The 14,327-nt window shown below is 39.7% G+C and overlaps 1 protein-coding gene and 1 long non-coding RNA gene across 3 annotated transcripts in view; one reads left to right on the forward strand and one right to left on the reverse strand.

Moving 5' to 3' along the window:
* Positions 1-4,300, forward strand: part of LOC138183169 (uncharacterized) — a 40,206-nt gene extending 35,906 nt beyond the window's left edge. The window contains exons 3-4 of one of the 2 annotated variants that reach the window (XR_011174004.1): positions 1,734-4,103; positions 4,234-4,286. This is a non-coding gene — a long non-coding RNA (uncharacterized LOC138183169). Of the gene's footprint in view, positions 1-1,733 lie in introns of both variants that reach the window. The other variant, XR_011174005.1, reaches the window with a different exon arrangement.
* Positions 1-14,327, reverse strand: part of LOC138183118 (lymphotoxin beta receptor inhibitor) — a 201,786-nt gene that overhangs the window by 111,396 nt on the left and 76,063 nt on the right. The window lies entirely within an intron of this gene.

Here is a 14,327-nt window from a genome sequence, read left to right on the forward strand (position 1 = left end):
AATACGTGTAATCTTGAAATTGGAAATTAAACAAAGACGAATGAAATGGAAACGCAGCGATTTCCATTTCCGCGGATACGAATATCGTACGATTTAAATTGAGCGGAAGGGAATCGATGAATTTGAATACAACAGAGCCGAGTAAAAAAATCATTGTCAATGAGATTACGAGTGCGAGCGAGACGTGTCAACTCGTGTTTCCTGGTTAACGCGTTCAAGCTAACCACGAGGAAGTATCGACGTCACGAATGACGTGGAATAGTAGAGAAAGGCGGGAATCCGTGGATGCTTTCGATGGCTTCGATTCTCGGAAGAATCGATCCAGTGAATGAGGTCGCTCGAAGGAATTCGAGTGGTCGTGAATCATCGCCAGAAACCGGAACTACGCGCGCCGCTTTGCCGTAAATCCTGCACCGATCGTGAATGAAATTTTCTCGGAACTCGGAACTCGCCGATATTGCGTAGTACTACGGCAACGTTTCTTTCATTCCACGATAGTTCCACGAAAAATGTGTCGACGTGAATGATTTTCTCAATGAACAGATTTACGAAACACACCTACGTACCGATGTTTCGAGACAATTAATTATCGATTTGATGGTAGAGATAGTATTTTGAGAATTAATCGATGCACGTGAGTTAGCGTAGATCACGTAAAAACACGTCTTTTTTATATTTAACACACGTCGAACGTGTTGCAGAAAACATCTGGTGATTTAAACGTACGTTTTCTACGTACATGTTCAGATTGTTTATTTTATCGTTATACCATGATTATAATATTAATTTTGCTGCGTATCAGAAACTAATTTCTGTTGTTATTTCTGTATTCAGAGATAGGATCATAATAACTATTGTTTTATTCTTTGGATGAATCTATCACACCGTTCTGAGTCGAAAAATCTTTATTGCACTTTCTTACATGGACTAGGGATAAAAACAAAAGAACATCTTAAACCTATCGATTAAATCTATCGATTGTATCTAGGGCTATCTTCTAGTTACTATTTATTGTAACTAGTGCATCTGCATATAGATGGCGAGCGCAAACTCAGGTTGTCATTTTCGACAATTTCCAAGTTTCATTCGTATTAAATTATCTAGCAGTTTTGCCCAATTTTATAAATAATTTGCTATGCAGCGTGTCCTGTAACCGACATGGGGCGATTCTTCCTGAAAAGAGAAATATATTAGGTTGTCAGAAAAGTGTCTTTCTTTCGTTATTTACAACAGTGTACCTTCGTACAAACGTGAAAGCAAGTGTGTGAAATGTCGTGGTGTTTATGTCAACAGAATAAAACGGATCGTGCGTAAAATAATATAAAACAAAAAACGCTGTGCGTCTATTATTCCCTCATAAAACGAAAGAAGCTTTTCGGACAACCTAATAGTTAAGAGTATACCTGAACTTGGTTAAGTACCGACTAGGTATAAGTAAACGATCAGAGGCACGTTAAGAAACATAACCCCTATCAATGTTTTCCATGTCAGACCTTGTTTTCGAGAAAATAATGTTTGCACATGTTCGGATAGGAACTGGTGCGATGCACACGCGCGATACATTTTCAAATCAGCTTTTCTCGAAGACGATGCATCTCATGAAAAAACGTCGTTCTACATTTTTGACTAGTTTTCACACGTAGCTCGATCTACCGTCGATTATTTACTCCTCAGTCTGGAATTAACCAAATTCAAGCAGGCTCGTGAAATTTTACTAATCGTTTTCGTTGCAGCTTAAAGCGGCGCAAGGTGGAACAGGATGGAAAAACATAGTTGGCCACGGTGATGAGGAAAAGGGGCAGAGGGTGAAACTCGAGCACGAGTAGCACGACCCAGAAAATGAGCGCAACAGGTGGCGGCAGGTATGCGGCTGCCGGGGGATGGCAAGCCGGTGACTCATGGGGTTACACCGGGAACGTTGATCGTTTCTTCTGGATTCCTGCCCTCTTGAACCGCTCTTTCAGCTTTCTGCCCCGCCACGTCTTTACCTGCTGACTCACAATCCGCTCGCACAACTCCTCCTACATTCTTATTACACCTGAAGAAACACGGGACGATTCTTTGTCCGGGACAGTCTGTTCAATGGACACTGATGATCTCTTTGGGGTTTCGGTTTATTCCTTCGACGTTTCGTAGTTGTATTTTTTCCTTGGGAACATAGCTCGAGGTTATAATTATCTTTGGATATCAGGAAATGACCTGCGACGCGATATATCCTTGTTATTCTGACGGATTGGTCGAAGGGAATTTAAACGTAGCGCCATGTATTTAGGGGAATTAGTTGTCGAAATGAAGTTGAACGATTCGGTCGAGCATCGAGTTGCGCGAGAAAAGATGTTAATTATTTTGGGAAAAGATTTTGAAGTTTCAAAGTCTATTCGTAGACTTTAAAGGCGGATTTGTAGATAACTGTAATGTTTTTTGAAGAATCACAAGAATACTTGGGGACGTCATTCTAAAGGTCACTGGTTATCGCTAAGAAGAGAAAGAAAAAATAGAATTCTTTTTATCAATCAATAGCAATTGTTCCCGGACCAATGATATACCGATCGATCATTAGTCCGCTACAAAAAAAGTATCGTCTTCACGTGTACAAACATCGCAATCTTATCTCTAAGTGAACGGTTCAGTGATACTGCAATTACAATAACTGCAATAATCTGTTGGATCTACGGTTCGAATAACACGTTCGATAAAAATAGACGATACGCAGGAATTCTGTTTTTCTCGATCATCTTCGGAAACAGAAATATCGGCGAATTTCGATTTCGGTGAAAATATTGTACGCAACGCGTACACGAACAAGTTTTATCGATAGAGTTCGTATTCGATCGATATTAATAAAAATTTCAGACTCAGCCACCTGTTTTATCGACCGATGTGTTTAATATCTAGTAATCGCACTGTGAAATTAAAATTGGAACACGAAACAACGAGGGTTTGTGTTGATAATTAAGTAACAGAAGAGTTAAATGCCATTACCACTGGCCTAATCGCATCGACCGGGAGGAATGTCGGTCCTATCGGTTTCTTATGCTCTTCGTATCAATAACTTGGCCTGTACTGTTACACCATTAAATAACGATAGCCTGTAAAGTTGATAGTCGTATCAGACGCGTCACTGGCGTACGGAGACAGACGAGAATTATCGTTCCCTCCGGATAACATTTCGCGAAACGATCAAACAGGAAATTCTGGATCGAACATTGCAAGCTAAAGTTTAACTAAATTTCGGTCGATAATAGATTTGCTATTAACCATACGATAAATCAAACTCGGATTTCAATAGGATTGTGGATCGCCACGAACTAGGTCTACGCAAAGTTAGGGATACTTATGTTTACAATGAAAGCAAACTAACCTGCGAATATGTACAGAGTAGCCTGTACCTGGACGAAATCAAGGCTAGAGTTGGATTATGCTGGTTGAGGTCAGGGCTAAGCATACTTAAACTAGGTCTTTCGTTGAATCTTTCAATAACGAAGCGCAACAGAATCGATTGTTTTCTCAAAAAACACTACCATGCGTCTTAATTTAAATCTAACAATTTCGTAATCCATAAATCTTGCAAACGATAAACCATCTATTTTTGAAAATCTAGTTGGGTAACCATAAAATTACGAAATTGATTCTTCTTTTTTTTTATACCAATCCAAGATCAGGCACGGTGAAACGAGAGAAACGATCGATTTAATTCGTTTCTCAGAAAAGAAAATAATAAAAAAAAGAAGAAGAAAAAAAATAAAACAACAAAGCAACGGACGAAGCAAAACTATTTATTTTTACTCGTCGCTGAATCCTCCAGTTTCTTGCTGTCGCTCCGCTCCCACCTCCCTCTTAAACTTTTTCCTTTTCCCTTCTGCTGTTCCGCTTTTTCGTTTTCTCGCCGTTTGCTCCTTTTGTTCAGGCTCTTTTTCTCCGGCCATAGCGAAAAGAAACGGATCTGCGGAGCGTGGCGTTTGGTGGGCGGATCGATGACCTTGAATCTGGCTGGAGGCACCATGAGTCACGCTGCGGATTTCGTGTTTCCAGGAAAATTTTCCTGCTAACGCGACAATCGATGCGAGGAGAGAGGAAGAGCGAGAGAAAGAGATGAGCTTCCTGTACGTAAGGGAACCACTAGCCGCTCGTAATTTATCTGAGTCAGCCGGTAGTGCACGCGCGTGTAATCGTCGATGGGCTTCGAAGAGTTGGCTAATTTTTTTATTCTGCTTAATTCGTTTCATGGACAAGCCGTGGGCGAGTGAAGCGACGATTTTTTATACAGGCGACTGAAACACGTGGATTCGAACGAAGAGATACTTCGCACCTTTTAAGAGATTCGGCAGCTTTGACCATCGATGAACTTTCCAACGTTAGCCAACGTTTCGTTCTTTTCCCCATCTCACGAATTGTCGCATCGTGAAGCAATAAAACAACAATTTTTCGACAGAGAAGTCGGACGAATCACGAAGGCACGTATATATAGCTGTAAAGAATTTCACGAACGTTGCACCATGTTCGTACACGTTCTCTGGTTACGTCGATAAGCTAGAAAAATGAAACATTTCTGTAAAGCAGAGGGAGTGCGTTACATCAAACGTGTCAACCTGATATTCTTCCGTATCAGCGTACTATATACCACGTCGTATTCCTTATTTTTAATATTTCCATACTTCTTACTTTCTTTTTTGATTAAATTCTATAATTATAATTTTTTGATTAAATTAAATAAACGATAGTAGATTTTTAAATAAACCTGATCACCTACTCCAAAGCTGAACCAAACCATCCGACGTCTCTATTTGCCATTCAATCCTGTAAAAACATTTGCGAGAAACGAGGATCGTTCAGCGGAGATAATTCGCCGAATAAATGTTTCCTTCGTCTGAAATTCTACACCGTAGGCGTCCGACGGCGTTTTAAAGGTGAACGAGGTAAACACGGGAAGACGAACGATTCGCGATATAAGCGTGTGCCTGTATTGGCGATCGAACGGATGGCAGTGGCGACCTTTAAGGTCCTAATGACCGGCTAAACTCGGAGGAAACTGCGATCGAAGGTGCCGATCGATCATTGGAACGCGAACGGTTTGCCCGAGGCTTTTCACAGTCGCCTTTTAAAGAGACGAGATAACGTCGATAACTGGACAATCCAAGACCAGCTCAAGACCAGTTTTCCCCTTTCGGTTCTTGCCCGTATATTGCGACCGATTGCGAATTGTAAAAGCGAGCTCGCGCACGTACACGTGGTCCTACCTACGTATATATACGGTAGCTCATGAAAGTAAGTAGGTACTCGAGGCTCGAACAGTTAGCATGGAAAACGTTTACGTACGGTATATCTTTGGCGTTGTGTGTAAAACGTTTTGATATTTCATTCGCGTTGTAACGAGTTACGATTGCCATAATTATTATATCGGTAAAATTGAAGACCGGTCTGAAAATGTATATAGAGGCTGCGGGATATAGGATATTTACAGGACGTAAAGATATAGTCGATGGAATATTTGTTTAAACGTGTAATAAGTATAATTAACGTTTGATTATTTCGTAAACGGTTTTATTTCGAGCAATAAGCAACCTTCGAAAAGGTAGACTTTCTGGCGATTTGAAGGGTCGAAGAAGGGGTTAACGTACTGGGTAAACAGGGGTGACTCGGCTGATTTTCGAATAATTGTAGAACGAGTTCTGACGCGGAAGAACGCAGTCTCTGATCTTGTTTATCTGTATCTTCTTTGCCGGAGAGATGTCGCTTTCTCATTGTTTAAAAGATCTTCGTTTGCGAAAATAAGGCAAACGGAAGAAAGGGAAACGGTATCGCGTAACATGGCATTAATATTATGAAGAAAGTTGTATCGTTTTACAAGTTCGTAAAGGATGTATGCGTATCGATTACGACGTTAATCGATATCGCGTCAATTTGAAAAGAAGAAACATCTATATCAAAGTTTCAAATTACTATTCCATATAGTTAATGATGCTTGTCTTGCACTGTGCTACCATCTAACGCAATTTGTCGCAATCTTCTTTGTCACTGACGTATTAATGGTCGATAAGATTTATAAATGTACGTGATTACGTTTAAATTAATACGTAAATTGAAACATCTTGTTTAATATCTTTGCTGTTTTAGTAGATTCAATTTATATCCAGTACGTGTTAGAAAATATATCAAATAAGAAATATCGATATTACCGACGTATAGTAATGCAGCCATGTACGTTCACTTAGTACATTGCAGAGGGCGTAAGAACACCGACCGGGCTTCGCTTATTTATCAATTGATAAAATCGTGTGTGTATATTTATTTCTCACCGAAAGTGGTTGAGATTATTTAGTGCATTTGTTGGTACGATCTTTAGAACACTAATATTTAATTAGTATATAAAACAAAATAATAAACAAATGATTATTAATCATTTTTAGTAATATCTCCCCGTAGGTTGTTTGCCCAACAGAAATTAAAATTCTTGTCATTCTTTCGGATCCTCGTCAGATTCTCGTCGGATCAGAAAGCGATATCGGATATGCATTTCGTTGCATTTTTCTATCAGCCGATGAAGATCAGATCCTGTTTCGTTGGTAAATTATTTAGACGATCGGTGCCAGAATTTGTGTCACATTGTCATATTCCTTCACTATCCGGTCTGCAAGAGCTATCCGAGGTTGGAGATATCGGTCGATTATTCGCAAACGATCTACGTATTGTCGGCGAAGCCTAACATCCGACAGACTTCGAGAAACTCTCTCCAAAAAAGAATAAAGTAATCAAGACAAAATATCAAAACAGCTATCTCCTTTAAATTTCGAATTCATTCTCTGAAAAATTACGTAACCTCAAACTATAGCCGATAGAATTATCGCGATGCTTCCAACCGAGAAGTATGAAGAAATATATTTGAATAAACGTCGCTGTCCAATTAATCACAAAGAACGTTTCTCAATTTTCAATGTCACGAATCCAATCGATGGAGATAGAATTTACGCGAGAAAAGTTCACCTTGATGCGCAACTTGACTGAGACGTAAGTTCGCAGAATAAACGTTCTAACGAAGGATTATCGGTAAAAACACAAAAGGGCATTCCGTATTCGCAACTTTACCGATTCGACGAAGAATATTCTACGAAAATTACCATTAAAAAATGATAACAAGATAACTTGATAATTAGATTATCGCGATAAAAATTACCTTGAAAAGATAGTATCAATTTTTAAACGCGCTTATCGACGAAGAAATATATACCGACTAAGAATATTTCAAATATTACGTATCGCGAATAGTTCGGTAGGAAACTGGTACGAATTATTATGGTCACCGTTGCACAAATTAACCTAATCGTCTTCGAGAGGTAAGTAGGTAACAGTAGCGTTTCCCATTTTGGAATAAGAATATGACGACACGTGTTCGTTTCTCAATCGTCGGTTAAAGTAAAAGGAAGGTCGGAGGAACAGGCAAATTGCGCGAACAGATTCGTAGATGTTATCGATTAATGACATCGATCGAATACTCGTGTTCTAATGACGGGAATCTCCAGCTTCCTGACTGAGATACGGCGCACCGCTTCTCGCTAAGTTCTCAGGGTGACAAAGGATTACGCAACAATTTCCCAGCATTGAAATTTTTACGATCTTGGGATACCCGATCCATTTTCTGATCACAGAAACTAGTAACATTTGGGGATTTTGTTAACGGTCTAGCGATCTTTAGAGTGCGGTGCTGTTTGTTTCCGGTAAGTTAGAAATTCCATGAATTTTCGGATGAAGATTGGTATTACGATCTTAGTACCAGAAATTTTTCTTCAGAGATTCTTTCTTAAGAATTAAGGAGATTGCTTATTTGGGATCCGTACAGAAATTACTAGGAGAATTGTCCTTTATTTTTACCAATTACGACGAGACATTTTGCTAAGAATTTTAACGGAACTCTGTACTTGAAGAGAATCCTGTATTTTATTTTCGCAAACGAGGAGGAAGTTTCTTTTAAGAATTTGAACGAAAATTGCCGTCTTATAGGTACGTGACTGTTTTATTCGTATAAAAGATTTTGGGTGGGACGGAAGTTACGTCGAAGATGGTATGGAACGTTTTGTAATCGCCGAAGAATCTGTCGTGGCGCCATTGTGATCTGGAACATCGGAATGACAAAAACAACTTTCACCTTTCGTCCGGGACCCGTCGATTTTCGTTTTGGCCTCGTTCCAACCTTTCGAGGTCGTCCTGAACTCCACGAGAAACACTAGTCAGCGACCTTTCTCAATAAGAATTCATTAATGGCCGAACAGTGGTTCCCTCCGCTTCTCTCTCTTCCTCTCTTCGTCGTTTCCGTCGCTAAACGTTTAACAAGTTAACTACGACGTAAATTATGACAACGATCGTCGTACGAACACGTTAACAAGCGGTGAAAATATTCTTCGAATTTTTCATACGTCTCGCTAATATCACAAAAGCTTTCGTAATGATCGAAGAGATTTCCAGGCGAATTAAAGAGGACTTTCGCGACGATCCCAGACTTTTCTGACATAACCTCAAAAATTGAAAAAAAAAAAAAGAAAAAAACACCAAGACGTTGTTAACAAAGAAGGGCAACGTAGATCTCGCGACAATTAACACATTGATCAATTAACAGCGATGGTCTTCGGTGACCCCCTTCCTTCCCCCCAGTGACGTTTTGCCACATCTTTTAAGACGGTTAAAGCGATATAAATTTCACGGACTGAAAGATTTTCGGCCGTACGAACGACTTGGACAACATTGTCAGGAATGAAAGTGCCCAAAACGCGTTATATCTTTCAACAATAAAACGTCACGGTATATTTGAATTTATCGTGGCTGGCAGCGCAAAACGTATAAAGTTCGCGATCAACTCGTTAACCGACATTTCCATGCGTGCGTGTCCACTCTTTGAACCTGGAGCATCGAGTCAGACATTCTAAATTATCTCATAAATCATCGACGATATCCAATTCACAGTTACTCTCGCGCGAGCACTCCGTTCCTCCAAATTTATCGCCAGATTCATCCGCGAAACGGACGAGAGGAGCGCGTGCGGCTGCCCACGATCCTTCTTCGTCATCCTCCTGGGTTCGGTAAGTTACGGGGATCCGTTGAAACGGATGCGTAGCCGCGTTTCTCACGTAACTGGACGCTGCACCGCAGAAACGAGAGGATCCGATGCTGCTCGTCCTTTCGCCTGCGCGTGAATCACGATGGTTCACGACAAAATCCGACGTGCTTGCTTTCACGCAGAAAACGGTACCGTTCCCGTGGCCGAGTACCGCGGAATGTACCGCGAAACGTTCATGACGCTCCTTACGTCACCGATGATGCACCGGTCGGTTGCCTTTTTCTCCTCGAATTCTTCTCTTCTTTCGCGGGAAAGTAAAAGTCTGAGAAGGAGTAGCGAGAAGCGTTCTGAATCATCAAGTGGCTTCGAAAAGTTCGAGGATCATGTGGTGGAAGGTATACCGATGGAATGTGCGGAGTTTACGAAGCTTCGACGAATTCTGTTAATCTTGAGAATTTTGGGGAATTATTTCAGCATTCCTGCGACGAAGCGCATCTTTGTCTCCTTCTTCTTCTCGGACAATCTTTTTCTTTCGCGAGCAAGTCAAAGTTTCAAAGGATTCAGTGGGGTCTACGTAGTTTTGATGGAACGTTTCGAGAAGTTTCAGAGGTACATGTACACATAGCGAGGTATATGGCGAAGTGCGAGGAGATCGCAAAGTTGTAAGGAATTTTATGGATTTTGGAGAATTTTGTGGATCGTAAGGAGTAGTTTAATGGCATTTACACTATTTTGGAAGTTTCAGCACCTTGGAAGTTGGCCGGGTTTGCGCATCGCGAGAACTTCCAAAGTTTCTTCGTCTGGGAAACGTCGATCGTTAAAAATTCCAAAATCGCTTGGAATAACTGGAAAATCTTGGCCACGGACACTGTCAGATCGCCTTGGTAGCATGCAGAATAAATATTCTCATCAAAATTTCCTTCGCTCGTGTATTCCCATCACGCCCGGCCGAAGTCAACGATGCCAAGTATCCTCGCAAACTGCTCTGACTTTTAATTAGGCAGATCGATGAAAACACTTTTAGCCTTGTTAATTAGCGCCTCGCCAACAACTTTGACGAGGTTTGCGACTAACTGCATTACATAACGCGGTTAACACGTGCTGGAGCACCGGCTTTGCTATTTCCATCGTTGTTTTTTCCTAATGACACGCTCGATCATCGAATCAGTCCGGTAAACCGATAATTCGGTTTGCTAGCCGAGCCACCTCGGTCGATGTTCCTCCGACGTTCGCACACGATCGTCTACGCCTGTGATCCGCTAATTGGATGACTCAAAGGAACATCATGCTGCGTTTAATTTCATTTAAATTGGTTGCGTCGCGGGGGAATACGATACGACAGAGCTTGTTCGGCAAGACAAATCGAAAGGCCATTTTCTGCCACGTTAGAGAAGATTGTTTCGAGTTGCTCTTTCTTCCAGCGATAAAACGCTCTTCCACCGACGAAATACGTTATCTTCGCGAAACCAGATTGATTCATAACTGCGATACGAAACTGTAATTTATCAGTTGGAAAGAGAATGTACCTTGCTGTGTGAGATTGCTTGATTATTAGAACAGACCGGACAAGTTTAGATCGATGGAGTTCGAGAGAGTTGCCGTTTCCTTTAGAAATCAAATTTCTCGTATGCCGGTGTATACCGTTCGACGATAGACGTTGATCTCGTCGACGATGTAGATTTTTATCCATTATGTAAATCGACTTAGTTTCGCATTTATATCAGTTTCGAACTCACACCGGTCCATAAACCTTGTTACGTTCAAATCGAAGCGATCGGAGACTCCTGGACAGGCGAATTTGATGTAATTCCGAGACACAGAAACGTCCGGAATTCCTGTGAAAGTTCATCAACGAGTGCTTAATTATCTTTATGGTGTTGTTGTTTCGTGAATGCAGGAAAAAAAGGATGTAGACAAACGGAGGATCGTTGCCGAAGAGCTATTTGTATCATAAAATAGAAAGTACCATTATTTCAGCATTAACCTGATATGGAATAACGCGAAAAGAATGGAAAGTCGAGTAAATCGAATGTTTTAAGAATCGTCTCGTCCGTCTTACGAATCTCGCAGAACTACAACTGTATCGTATCGACAAACTCACTACTACAAATTCGCTACGTTTCTATCTCTGAAATTGTACGTATCTTTCATCGAAAATGTTCGCTCCAATATTTGTCTACCCTTGTTTTTCTCTTTTTAAGCCATTTTGCTGAAATATACGAGATCGATAGAAACAAAGAAAAACTTTCAAACGATGATTGCTAACAAATTTAATGCTTTGCAAGATGTGGTTTTGCCAATATCGATTAAGCACTGTTCGTTTCACTCGCCAGGTACTCGATCAAGACTCGATGTGTTTCTATTTATATATTTCTACTTGTATTCTCGCGTCGCAGTAATTTCAGTAAGATGTATTACCATCGTTTCTTTCGTTTTCTCAAAGAATAATAAATGTTATCCTTCGCTACTGTTTCATCCGATTGACGCACGATGTCCCGTATGTGACAAGCATCCTTGAGCCTTTTTCCATTTGCAAACGTGCTTTCGTGACTCACTGTTTCCAGTTAAGCTGATCCTTTCATTTCTAATCGTCGCTTGTATCGTTTTCTTTCTTTCTTCTGTCCTTTTGATCGAAAAATTTCGACGCAAAAACGAACAGATCGATCAAGCTTATCGATAATAATAAATTCCAAAATGTTTCAACGATTGGAGTATTTGTGAATCTCTGATAGATTAGATTGCGTGCAATCTAATAATGCAGTAATAAGGCAATGTTTGCATCGGATACGTAATATATAAATCTCTAATCTTCGACAAGGTTAATTCGAGACGAAAATGTCAAGGTTAATTTCTAGTGAAATCTAAATCTAGAAATATTCGATTGTATAAATAGATAATCTAATTTCCGACGCGAAGAAAGATTTCTAGGAAATTTCATTCTCAATAATATCTAATCTCTGGAAAATTTAATCTCTGATAATTTTAATTTCTAGATCATTTAATGCCAAGCAAGAGTTAGCCTTTGATAAAATTACATTTATTTAGAGTTGGTCGATCGAATCTCTGTGAAACCGAGGTCTCGGAGAATTTAATTCTTTCACTTGTACGCGTATCGATGAGATCAGTAAACTTACCGAAAAGTTTCGCAAATTGAATTGAAACTAGGTGCAAAGTTCGCATAAACACGCTGCCTATCAAACTCATTAAAGCAAACTCGTTTCGAAATATTATTTCTATATTTCTAAGAAATATCATTTATATCCATGATGCAACCGTATGAGCGTCGACTGTATCCAGATCTTTATTAAAACACGCGATAGAGCCATTAAAAATCTTAGAAATTTCACCAAGAATTTGCAGCGCAGACTCTAGCAAAACATCGATCTACATCGATGACGCAATGCCATCTGCGATGCATTTAAATGTCCAATAAAAAGCGAAGCGAAGCTGCTTCAAATTTTCTAAGTTCGACCAAGAGTTTCTACTCAGCTTCGACAAAATCACTCGAAAGTTTCAGTTCCACGCTTCCAGAGAGTAACGTCCGTATTCGTGACGCAATCGCACGAAAGGCGATCGCGCTTGCATCTCCGTTAGAAAGCACGGTAAAGCTACACGAAGTTTTGCAAATTTCATCGAGAATTTCCACGAAAGTGTGGCAAATCCATCGGGAAATGTCAGCTGCGAATCGCCAAAAAAATATCCGTACCAGTGATGCAACTGCATGGAACACGGATTCACCTAATCGAGATGCTGATCGATGACCGCAGCGTTGGTCAATGGAATCGCAATCGATCCCCTGGAGAAGCCAGAGATCGGTCGGTGCTCGTACTCGGAAAGGAATTTCGCGATGAAACTGGCCGATGGATAAACGGTGGGGCGGAGAAGATGGAGCCAGCGGAGCCAGAGAGGCCGAAAGGGACGAGGAAAGGCAGAAAACGGAATTACGTAAGAGGAAAGTAGCTTTCCGTTGCGGGACAGGAGAAACGAAGAGCGTGGCGCGTTGAAAAGTCACGTCGTCCCGAAGAATAGAGAATTAGACGGCGCAATTGACAATCGCGATGTTTGTAAATTAGGTTTAGATTTTATCTGCACTTTATCTGGCAAGGCTGTGCGAACATTGAGACGCATTAAGGTCTTTGCAGACTTTATCTGGATCGAATCTGAAGTCCGTTTAAGTTCTGTACGTAGAAGGGAAACGATGAATAGCAAAGCGGAGAAGACAGAGAGGAGATCGAATTTCATCTAAAAAGGCGAAATGAAATGTGTGTACGTGCCAGGTGAATGATAAATAGCAAAGTAGAAAGCAAGGAAGGGAGGAGTAAAATGTGTGTACGAAGAAAATGACAGACGGTTGAATCCTTTCGAATAAATATTTATGTAAGATAATTATCTGAATAAATTTATAATACTCGAATATTTTTATCCGTGACAAATTATTTTTTCTGTTTCGTCATATAACGATTGCGGAATTACTCGAACGATAATACGAATAATTGTTTGTTTTTACTTAATTTTGTACAAGTATATAAGGATAGCGGTATAACGTTTGTTATTAATTTATCAAGGAACGATAAACTTTCCAATCTGACATTTGGAAAATGTTAATTATAAAAACCAATATTACAACCGTACAATGAAGCTTGAGGATATATCTCACGTTTAGTGACACGTCCATCTTCGGTGTAATATAAATAGTTGTATATATTACATAATTTTATTTCGATATATTCCTATTTAAATATACATTTTTCGATTAAATCTCTATTCAAATAAATATTTAATAATTTCTTATTCGAATAAATCCTCATTCAGATAGATACTTATTCGATTGGATATTTATTCTATTTTGGCGATGAATATAATTTTATTCCATATTTTTATTCGTCGGCTGTTACTCGAAAGAAATTTTGACCAACATTGGAAGAAAGAGAAAAGATCAAAATTCATCCAAAAACCGAAACGACGTAAAATGGAAAGGCAATTATCTTTATCTGTGATTCGCGAAATACTTCGCGTTTTCCATATTAGTGTTTATTCGTAAATTATTGCAAGTGAATAATGCATAAATTTTGCGTAATCGAGATATCTAGAATAATACGCGCGTCAATATTTATAATTTATAAATGACGAAAGCTCGAAATAAAGGGTATTCCACGCTTCGCAATAAAATATCAAAAGTGCGTGTGACAGATACCGAGGATCTTTATGCATTTTTATACACTAAAAAAGAGTAGATATAATAAAAATAAAACAGTAAATATCGGCGAATGATAAAAGCTAC

This window comes from Bombus flavifrons, chromosome 9, assembly GCF_040668555.2.
Source record: "Bombus flavifrons isolate JBK064 chromosome 9, iyBomFlav1_principal, whole genome shotgun sequence".
Lineage (NCBI taxonomy): Eukaryota > Metazoa > Arthropoda > Insecta > Hymenoptera > Apidae > Bombus > Bombus flavifrons.